The sequence below is a fragment of the Vigna umbellata genome, chromosome 1 (genome assembly GCF_029865625.1).
Source record: "Vigna umbellata cultivar VRB3 chromosome 1, Vumbellata_1.0, whole genome shotgun sequence".
NCBI lineage: Eukaryota > Viridiplantae > Streptophyta > Magnoliopsida > Fabales > Fabaceae > Vigna > Vigna umbellata.
The window spans coordinates 22,849,579-22,860,184 of record NC_142165.1 but is presented as its reverse complement, the minus strand read 5'-3'; the positions used below and the strand labels follow the sequence as shown (position 1 = coordinate 22,860,184).

Below are 10,606 nucleotides of genomic sequence, written 5' to 3'. Positions count from 1 at the left end.
TTAAAATATTATTTTTTAAATAATATTAAAATAATAAATAATATTAAAATATTAATGAATAGTAAAATTTTTTTTACTATAAATAGCCATAGGAGGGAAGGGTATTTTGCACCAAGAAAAGAGGAATCAAGTGAGAGCTTGAGAAATAGAGAAAAAAAGAGTTAGGGAGAAATTTTTAGTTGCAAGAAGAGTAGAGGTTCTGAAGGGTTTCGGAGAAATAAATTCAGAGCAAGAGAAGTCTGGAATAGAGGTAGGGAAGTTAATCCTTCTTGTATATGATTTTTATCCATGTTATGATAATGAATATGAGTTATGAGCATGTTAAAATTTTGGTAATGGTAGTTATCTATTCACTTATATAAATTTAGTTTTCATGATTATAATTTTCTTAATTTCGAGTTAGTATGGTAAAACTTTTCTTTTAATTATTTTGACCGTTGGATTTAGCTAAAATTTTAATATATGAATCCTAAGACCTATTTCTTCACTTTGACCGTTTGGATTTGTAATTGGAAGTCTGTACTTAGAGAAATAAATCCTGCATGATTGAGTAAATTAATTACCCCTGTAGATCTGTTACTGAGTCATCTCGGTAAAATATATATTATGACTTATTTGACCGTTAGATCAACTTGAAAATTTTATATATGATTCCTAAGATATATTAATACACTTTGACCGATCAGATTTTTAATTGAAAGTCTATGTTTGGAGCAAATAATTTTTAAGTTTTGAAAAATCTGATGAACACTATATTTCTGTTCTTAAGTCATCATGGTAAAAATTTCGGGTATATATTTCATTTACCGTTAGATTGAGCCCAAAATTTAGTATGTAATTCATAAGACATATTAAGTCATTTTGACCGTTCAGATTTGTAATTAAATGTCTGTGCTTAGGGAAATTAGTTCCGCATTTTGAGTATAACCGAAAACCACTTAAAATTCTGCACCTGAGTTACCTCGGTAAAACCTCAATATCTATCTAGTTAACCGTTGGATCAACCTGAAATTTTAATATGTAGTTTATAACAAATAGTGAATTATTGTGACCATTCAGATTTGAAATCGGAGTTACAAATTTAGAGATATTAATTTCGTATCTTCTCAGGGATCTCAATATTGCTAAATTTCTATTTTTTGATATCTATATTAAATTTCGGTGTTAATATTATATGCTATTGTTTTAAATCTGTAAATAAGAAATTTGTTAAAAACTAGTTGAGGAACACTTTGGCTAAGGAAAGACTTGGTACTTAAGTTGTCCATAGTGACGCACCTCTCTTTCCTGGAAGTCTACTCGACAAGTTTTTAACTTAAATCCTATTGAACAGATTTTGTACTGTTAAATTATTATGCAATATATGTTGTTGGAATGGAAATGTCTGATTAATTCATGTTATTGTGGTAGATATGAAATTATGAATTATAATTGTGATTATTGCATTTTATTATATTGCAATTGAGTTTATGCGTCTGAACATGATATGAGTATTATGGGGAGATTTTGTAAGGGTATAATGTGAGTTGAGGAATATGAGTATGGTATGAGTCTTGTGGAGAGATTCAATAATGTTATGGTATTTGTGTATATGTTGATGTTGAGAGTTCCGTAGTTGGGGGTTATCCTGATACTCTAATAATCATTCAGTTTCAAATAGAGAAGGATGAAGTATGTGGTGAGAGGAGCAGGATGTCCTGGTCTATGTGCCGGTTTTGGACATAGTGAGGGGACTATCCTTGTGGGTGGTATGGAGGGCAGGATGTCCTGGTCTATGTGCCGGTTTTGGACATAGTGAGGGGACTAACATTGTGGATGGTATGGAGGGCAGGATGTCCTGGTCTATGTGCCGGTTTTGGACATAGTGAGGGGACTAAGAATGGCATCACAAGTGGGGAAGCTTTCGTTGAATTACTCAACAACATATCGTCGGGGATAAATGTATATTAGGTATTGTGAAATGAGTGTCTATTGGGTACTGTGGTGTTTATTGGGTATTATGGGACGAGTGTTCAATAGGAATTGTGGTACGATGGTATGAGGGTGTATGACATAATTATTATGAACCACATATCATTGGCCAATCCTCTCACATTCCAAAAAATACCTTTAACTTTTAGAAGTTTTTGCTTTAGAGGATTTAATATTAATTTTTTTTGGCTTAACCATACTAGATTTTCTTGTAGTTTGATCCAGCTCATCACCATCTCACATATTAGAATCTACTCTCTCATCAAGCATATTAGCCAATTTAGAAGTTATTTTCCATTCTTTTACAAAACGAGTCTCATTATATGTCAACGGATTAGGAACTGTTACTAAATATGAGTTAAATCAAATTGTTGTAAACCATCCTAAGTGTCCACAATGAGAGTGACATCTTCTAAAAAAGACATACTAACCAATGAATTAGATTTCATTTACACACTATTGAGTGTTTGAAAAGTGTACCAAATCGTTTCAAGTAATAAACCGGTAAGACCGGATATCGTTTTCCAAGAGACTCATGTCACCAAATAATCGTGTAATTTCCAACTAACTTAGACTAAAGAATGATTCCATAATTTGAGTTTTTGTGCAATTAAAGTAAACATTCAACATAAATGATAAAAGTGATCTTAGATACTCAAACACTTGGAAATGGAAAGATTAGAAATGATATGAAACGGTATTGTTGGGGGTATGATTTCACCTACTTCACTCTTATGTATGGTAACTCACTTCCTCTTCATTAATATGTCAATGTCAATCTACTAATTTACTCAAACCCAATCCCTTGGTAGAGAGAGCCTAGACTTCCTCATTAGGTTCCAATACCTTGGAAAATCTAACAATTATTTCCGCATTAAGAAGTGAGATTTAAGACAACCAAAGGTCTTAGTTCTATCCCTAGATACTATTTCCTTTAGGTGTTTAATTCAAGTCCAGATTTACCCAACATTTCCCAATATCAAGCAAACCCTAAAATCATGTCATGGGTAGCAACTTCACAACAAGCAATAAGAGAAGAAATTAAACACTAACAATCAATGAAAGAGACATATATTCATTCAAAACACAGTAGTTTACATAAGAGTTCAATGGCTACATCAATCTCCCAACAACAATGAAACTAACTCTCTATGAATGGAGAGCTCAAGCTTACAACAATGGTGGAAATGGAAGAAGGAAGAAGACCCAAGGATAAAAAAGGACTATTACCACAGCTCCTAGCTCGCCTCCAAGAGCTTCAAATGAGAGAAGTTGTGTTTGGGCAACCAAAGATGTCAAGCTCTTCGCACCTCTGAGTTAAATAGGGCAAATATGTCCTGTCAGCAAAGTTGGTGCTCAAGCCCCGAGAAGGAGGGGGGCTCAGGCGCACGACAGTCATGATGCACTGACGCTCAAGGCCCCATAAACCATGGGCGCCTGGGCTAGCTTCAGCAGAATTATGGTTCTTCATTTTTGTTGTTTTTCTTGCTTTCCTTGCTTTCCAGTGTCTTCATTTGATGCATAGACTTCTTCCAACTACTTTAAGCACATGAAAGCAAGGATTAATGATCAAAATATCTCATTAAAGCTTAAGGTGCAACCACTTAACAAACTAAAAGAAAACTAGGATTTACAAGGCAAAAAGTTAAGGAATGATTGATATTTTCTCTTAATTCATTATTGGAATCATGGTAAAACATGTCATTATCACATACCACCATCAAAATTCTTAAGAAGAGAAAATACATTCATAACACAAATATTATTATCCCACCACTAACTTAAGCTATGATAAAATGATATGTTGCATCATAAAAGACTGAATCACAAGCTTCATTAGAGACTCTACTATAGACACCACAACAAGTTCCATCATGGACTCCATCACAACCTCTATCACCGGAGTTAAAGAGTTTTTAATTTTATCTTATATATCAACATGTTATTGTTTTCACCTTATATTCGAGAAAGTTATTTTAATAAATTTTTATTTAGATTTAAGTAACTCTTGAGCTACTAAATCTTAGTTCCAAGGAAAAAGTACTAGTTTTTACATAAAAATTTATGAAATTGAATAAGATTTTTTTTTGAAAAAGAATCATAAATTGAAAACTTAAAAATTTATAAAGATAGGTTATTATTTAGAAAAGGAAAAACTTTTTACGAATTAAAGTTTTTGATTCAAACATATAACAGAAATCACAAACAACATTTAGTCTAATCCTTTTCTGTATTGCTTCCATTTTCAACTCTCATAGCATTTCCACATCTTACTTGTACAACTTGAGTTGCGCTTGCAGCAAGGAATTATTTACTTGTCTGTTTCTGCTTTTGTTTATTAAGAAAACTAAGAGTTCACATAAATAAAGTCTGTAATGATTAATACTTAATTATTTTTAATATTCCAATCCACAATTGCAATTATTAACCCCGTATATAATATTTCTTATCCAGTAAACTTTGTACACATGCATGTATCAACAAAATCAACTAACAGTATATTGTAAAAGGGGATTGTTAGTTTTTGTACGTTTTGCTTTTGCATTATTGATAAATGACAAGTTGCTGCAAAAGTGCAATTAATTTGATTTTGTTTTTCTTCTTCCCATGTTTTTCAGTATACTAATACTCATTTATTGATATGCTGTTGTTTAAGACACATTCGGTATATTTAATTCTGTTATCTAAATATCATCTTCTTTGTAAGCAAGAGTGATGTAAGAGAATTTTATTTAAAGACTAATTAATTATTTTTCTAATCTTAGACTTTAATATTTCAAACATGTATTCAACTAACAACATATTTATAAATAATTATTATTTTTTACTTTTAAACTAAAATATGTAATGTTTTTAATAAAAGGTTATTCATTATTTAGCTTATAAAAGCATAGAAGATATTTATTATCATTGTTATAATTTTAAAAAATAAAATTTCAATAATAAAATAATAAAAATTAAATATCTTGGTTAGAAAATATATATTATAATTTTTTAGAGGAGGAGTATAGCATTATAGACTACAAGCATTTGTCATCTATTACAGTATTTAAGATTCGAATCAAGTTAACTAATAAAAATTATACAATTAAATATTTCAGTAATAAGTTGAAATCAATGAGTATGTAAAGGGATAAATTAGTAGTAAAAGTTTGATCAAACTAAATCGATTAACTCTTATAATATCCGGTCAACAATCATACAAGAATGTGAGATGAACATGTTGATATAACTATACTTTTTTTTTATCAATTTTTATATTTTAATATATAAATAATTGTATTAAATTAATAAAATACACTTTAACTATACTTTTTCTGTCAAAAATGACCAAAAAAATTATCAATAAGCAATTTTTAATTTAAATTAAATATGTTTGTAATTCTTAAATTTAAACTTCAGTATTTTTTTTTTATTAATGGAGAAAGATGAACTTAAATCTTAATTTAATTATAAATAAGACTAAGAGCTCACATACCTAAAATCACTATTATAATTTTTTTATCTTCTAATCCACAGATTCAACAATTGTTAACGCTTGATATATTTGTTACCGTGTAAACTTGTACACTCTAATGTATTAATAAAAATCAACGTCATGTATAATGTCAACGGGGTTATTTATACGGTATTCCTATGCATTAAATATTATACTTATTACATATAAAACATATTTATCAAGCTTGATGATTAAATTTATGATGTTAAATGTATGTTGACAATAATCTAATGCTTAGATGTAAACGTTAAAAACATTAATATTTATAAATTATATGTTAGAAAGTTTTAAATGATTTATTTATTTATTTACAGACGAGAATTTGGTGCTTGTATTCTGACATTGACTTTGGAAACCCCTATAAATAAACAAGCGTTTGCTGTGTTTAACGTTCATAAATTCACTTGTTTTGGTGGATACAAGTTTGATAATTTCAAAGCAAAAGTAAGGTTTTCGATGGCAATGGCATACGAAAACTCTCCTTCGGTTCCAATCTCTGATCCTGAAGCACAGGAAATCACTCCAACGCCTGCTGCTTCCACCGGCGCACCAGCCAAAGGTTACTCAGCCAAAGAGGTGGCGAACAAAGTGAAGAACAACTTTGTTTTTCATTCAAAATGGGGTGAACTGAACGGTGCCATGGGTGATCTTGGCACCTATATACCAATAGTGTTGGCCTTGACCCTTGCTAGGGACCTCAACCTTGGCACCACACTCATCTTCACAGGTGTCTACAACATCATCACCGGAGCCATCTATGGCGTCCCCATGCCAGTCCAGCCCATGAAATCCATTGCTGCTCAGGCCTTGTCGGACCAAACGTTCGGAGTGCCGGAGATCATGGCTGCCGGTATATTGACCGGTGGGGTGCTGTTTGTTCTGGGTGTGACAGGGTTGATGCGGCTTGTGTACATGTTCATTCCTCTGTGTGTTGTGAGGGGAATTCAGCTGGCACAAGGCTTGTCTTTTGCTCTGACAGCAGTTAAGTATGTGAGGAAAATTCAGGACCTGCCAAAGAGTAAATCTTTGGGTGATAGACACTGGTTTGGGTTGGATGGGCTGGTTTTGGCTATTGTGTGTTTGTGTTTCATTGTGATTGTAAATGGGGCTGGGGAGAAGAATAGAGGGTGCTGTGATGTTGTGCAAGATGATGATTTGGGTGGTGGCCAAAAGAGGGATGAGGTTGCAAGAAGCAAGACAAGCAAGGTGAGAAGGGTTATTTTCTCACTACCTTCTGCTTTCATGGTGTTTGTGTTGGGGGTTGTTTTGGCCTTTGTGAGAAGGCATGAGGTTGTGCATGAGATAAAGTTTGGACCATCATCAATAGAGGTGGTGAAGTTTTCTAAGCATGCATGGAAGAGAGGGTTTGTGAAGGGTGCAATTCCTCAACTTCCATTGTCAATTTTGAACTCTGTGGTGGCTGTTTGTAAGTTGTCATCAGATTTGTTCCCAGGGAGGGATTTCTCAGTGACTTCATTGTCAGTGACAGTGGGGTTGATGAACTTGGTAGGAAGTTGGTTTGGTGCAATGCCAAGTTGCCATGGTGCTGGTGGACTTGCCGGGCAGTACAAGTTTGGTGGTAGGAGTGGTGCTTGTGTGGCACTTCTTGGTGTTGCAAAACTGGCCTTGGGGTTGGTGTTGGGAAGCTCTTTGGCACACATTTTAAGGCAATTTCCAGTGGGAATATTAGGGGTCTTGCTACTGTTTGCTGGAATAGAACTAGCCATGTGTTGTAGGGACATGAACACAAAGGAAGATTCCTTTGTGATGCTTATTTGCACTGCAGTTTCACTTGTGGGATCAAGTGCAGCTCTTGGCTTTTTGTGTGGAATGATTATTTATGTCCTTCTTAGGTTGAGGAATTGGTCAAGAGACAAACCACTTTCTGCTATTTGGATGCAGAAAAGTCCCCAGCAAGTCTGAACAAAATCAGTATTTCTTACTTGCTTAATCAGTGCTTTTAATTTCTCTGTAATTAATTACAGTAAATTTGTATATGGCCTGTTATTTGAAAGTTTTTCCTGCACTAAGTTTGTTTCAATTTCCTGGTTTGGTTTGTAAAGGTCTAAAGACATTATTATTATGGTAGTTGTAGTTGAAAAGAGAGTGAAACATAGTTGGTAGGAACTTCAGTTGTTGGTTTTTGGTTTTTTGTATGTAATTTTGAGTGAATTGCTGTCAAGAAATTGGGTTTATTTATGTAATAAATGATGTAATTGGAAAACATTAACAGTGTAGACTTTTACACTGTTATCCAATTATGAATTGTGTGAAAATATTGATAACGACTTTGTATCTGATTTCTATTTGTATTTTTTTCTTAAAAATAAAGAAAGAGATGGGAAGAAGAAAGGAAGTGTTTTGTACAACGGTGGTTAACGTGATTGATAGAGACAATGAAAAAATATCATACAAAAAGTTATATAAAATTTAAATATAAATGATACAACTATATCACGCAAATACTAAATACTATTCATCTTGCTTGGCTTTTTATTCTTCACTTTTGCTTCGGTAACAAAAATATTTTTGTTTAAAAGAAAAATAAACACGTAAAAGAAAACAATTCCCACCTTAAACACATGAAATATGTACATGTTTCATTTCCTTTTTTATAACACTTTCTTTCCTTTTTTTTCTTCTTTACCACTAGAAGTTAAGAAATGCGTCAATCAATTTACGTCTTAACAAATGAGTTAGATACTTTAATTAACCCCACAATTTCTTTTAGAACAGTGATGTTAATTGCTAACAAGTGAGACAATATTTTAGTGATTTTATAGAATCTCGAAGGATATTGTTTTGAAGACGAAGTTGAATATTTGGTGCTTGATTCTAGTTTGATAAGGGCTTGCCGGCCTCTAACCCTAATGATAGTGTGCCTTTATCCAACAATAAATAGTGGCATGACTATTCCAACTTTGCAAGGGATAGATATAATTGCCTCAAAGCCTTTCATCAAACATTTTTGTTGCCTTTACATGGAAATTATTGATGGTAAATGAAACTTAAATCCAAAGACTTCTTTGGGTTAAGATTCCCATGTAAAAATTTAATGGGTATAGAACATAGTGAGTGAGAACTTAATTGGTTGCTATCTCCTAATTGTGGTATTATTTTCATTTAGATAATAAGCATCTTTTTAAGTGTTGCATTTCTAGAAGATTTTTGTTTTTATGTTATTTTCAAAATTCAAGCATTTATTTATTATTATCTTTTATTTAACTTTAACTAGTGCATTTACAATGTTGTAGAAACAAGGTAAACTAGAAATACTTATAAACATTTTATTGAAGTTAAAGATAATTTATTAATTTTTTTTAAAGAATCTTAAAGAGCACTTAAAGAATGATAAATGTTTCAGGAGTAAGGTCGAATAACTTCACAAAATATGTCTTCACAACATTTCTCCTCGACTCCATGAATATTTGTTTTAGTCTAGTCTAAATTCTCCTTTGTCCATGCTCCAAACCGGACGGGGTACCTGTCAAAGGTACTATGATGCCTAAGTTAGTAATTAGTGCAGATGAGAGTCAAAGCAAATTCTTAAATTCACAATAAATATGATCCCTTTGACTTCTATTTATAGTTTGTGAGATGGACTTAAGATTAGTAAAGTTCTAATTACAACCCAATCTCTGCCCATTATACTAATCGATACTTACTCTTAATCTCGGTTCTTAGCATCTCTTAAGAAGTATCTTGTTATTGAGACTGATCATTCGACCTCCATTCATGTATGGCCGGATGACCTTCGTCTTTGTTGTATATAAATTTGGGGTTAAAATAAGAGAGACTGACTACTCCTCTTGGTTGAGGATAATCTTCCGGCCATACGGTACAAGAAATGTGTTTTAAACAATCTTATTCTAATGGGTACAATTAGTGAGAAAATTTACATACATCGTAGTAAGTATTGATTTTCAAACATATTTCAAATTTGCTTTCCGTGATATGTAATTTGTGTAATAAAATAAATATTGTGTGGGTGGAAATTTAAATACGATTAGAAATAATGCATAGAGTAATTATGTAATGCATGTAAGTTCTCAATTTAAAATTAGATTAGGACTAAATTAAATAAAAGTTTTAGAAAATTTATGATATTTTTTTGCAAATTAACATATGCATTAACTCGGGTGATTGATTAAAATGAGTATTTTTGGGTGAAGGAAGATTGTTGGAGCAGAAAACAACAAATATAAAATGGTCAAAAAGAAGAGTTATAGAATATGAGGTAATTTAAGAGGCTTTTAGACCAAAAGGTTGGGACTTTTTCCAACAATAGGTGGTGGCATGAGTATGACATCGTAACCAAAAAATGTGTGCCATTACTAACATGCTTCTTTTCTTTCTCCTTTCACCTTTTCCCTTTTCTCCTTTCATATTCAAACTAGTTAAAACCAACCTTTTCTCCTTTTCCCTTTCATATTCAAACTAGTTAAAACCAATCGAAAGTGTGGTTTTGTTCTGTTTCATGATGAAGACTGGGACTATTATTAGTCACATGAAATTATTTTCAGTTTATAACTTTAAAATAACGGGTATGTAGATTTTTTTTATTATATATTGTTTTTTTTTTATTTTATGTGTGACTTAAATTCATATTTAGATATATGAGTTCTTTCACAATAGTATATTTTTTCTTGAACAGAAGAAGAACTTTTCTTAGTGATATTTACTTATATATGGTCATTCATAATAATGGATATATTTTTCTGAGACTTTTGTCCAAAAAATTTTAGATGAAATGATCATTATCAGTTTTGATATAATTTTTTCGAGAAAGATTGATAACGAGTGATAAACCAAATTCAAACTAAAGATTGACATCATAATAACATTTTGAATTTTCATAAATGAAAATAATATAAAACAAAAAAAAAATTATGATTAAGCTATCTTCCGGTATAATAACTAATTATTAATCAAATTACTCATTGATAATGATAACAAATTATTTGAGATTCACAGTAGGTACAAAAATCAAGTTTACAAATTTATTAAACATATGTGCACGATTTGATTGATTCTTTTTTTTTTTAATGAACAAACCTCATTTTATAAGATTTCTTAAATTGAATTTTATATGATTGACTTTTTGAATTGATTTTAAGTATTCGATTTTATTTTAGA

General features: G+C 31.6%; 1 pseudogene; it reads left to right on the top strand.

Moving 5' to 3' along the window:
* The first annotated feature begins 5,793 nt into the window (after window positions 1–5,793).
* LOC124827068 (molybdate transporter 1 pseudogene) lies at window positions 5,794–7,782 on the top strand (annotated as a pseudogene).
* Window positions 7,783–10,606: the final 2,824 nt, after the last annotated feature.